This window comes from Arachis ipaensis, chromosome B01 (assembly GCF_000816755.2).
Source record: "Arachis ipaensis cultivar K30076 chromosome B01, Araip1.1, whole genome shotgun sequence".
Taxonomy (NCBI): domain Eukaryota; kingdom Viridiplantae; phylum Streptophyta; class Magnoliopsida; order Fabales; family Fabaceae; genus Arachis; species Arachis ipaensis.
The window spans coordinates 16,244,663-16,245,823 of record NC_029785.2 but is presented as its reverse complement, the minus strand read 5'-3'; the positions used below and the strand labels follow the sequence as shown (position 1 = coordinate 16,245,823).

General features: G+C 37.5%; 1 protein-coding gene across 1 annotated transcript in view; it reads right to left on the bottom strand.

Annotated features, from left to right (window-relative positions):
* Nucleotides 1–1,161, bottom strand: part of LOC107626370 (probable disease resistance protein At5g66900) — a 9,888-nt gene that overhangs the window by 4,136 nt on the left and 4,591 nt on the right. The window lies entirely within an intron of this gene.

The following is a 1,161-nucleotide window of genomic DNA, read 5'->3' as shown; positions in this document are numbered from 1 at the left end:
AGTATTTTTAGAATATGATAATATCACTTTTAATTTTTATAATATCATTCTTTTATAATTTTTTTTGTGTTATATAAAATAAAAAAAGAGTTAAATACGATTTTGGTCCTTAACGTAGAGACTGAAAATTTATTTCATCTCCACATTTTTTTCGCTATAAAATAATTCCGAAGGTTTAGGTTAATTTTAAAATCGTCATTTTTCCCATATTTTTTATTTTATTACCAAATTATCCCTAAAAATAAAATAATAATAATAAAAAAAGAAAACGGAAAAATGGGGAGGGAAGGTCGCGCTTTGGAGGAGGGGGTGTTGTTTCCAGGGAAGATGGGGAAGGGGGAAGGGAAGGGAAGGTGGAGAATCTCCACGCTGCCGCCGCTCCTTGCCACCATTACTGCTTCTTCGCCGCTGCTCCTTTCTTCCATTGCACACACTCACACTAACGACAAGAGAGGAGAGAGCAGAGGGAGAGAGAAAGAGAAGAGAGGAACGGAACGGAACGCCACTGCAACCCGCCACCACCGCATTGCCGTTCTCGTCGCAATTCGCGGCGTTGCCACCACTGCCGCAATCCTTTCCACGCGATCCGCCACCATCACCGCAGCTCTCCTCCCCTCGCGATTCGCAGTTCACCGCCTCAGCCTGTCCTCCTTTCTGGTTGGTTTTGCTTCTGCCTGCTTCTATTTTTGCTTCTGCTTCTAGTTCTACTTTTGTTGTTGCTCTGATTCCATTATCCATTGTTATTGTTATTGTTGTTCTTTTGGTTGTTGTTGTTTGATTGTTGCTATTCTGCTTCTGCTTTCTACTTCTGCCTGTTTCTGTTTTTGCGTTTGCTTGTGCCTCTCCGCTTCTATTTCTGGTTTCTTTTGGAAAAGAAGAGGGGAGGGGTATTTTCGTCTAAAGGACAATTTTAAAATTAAGTTAAACCTTCGAGATCATTTTGTAGCGAAAAAAAGATCGAAAACAAAATAAATTTTCGACCTCTATGTTAGAGACCAAAATCGTACTTAACCCTTAAAAAAAAGAGTGATATTATTAAAATAAGAATAATATTATCATCTTTCTATCGGTATTGTAAAGCAAAAATATATACCTATATCACACTTTATTACTATGACCCTCTTTTTCTTTTTTATTTTTTTAAATTTAAGTTTAATTATT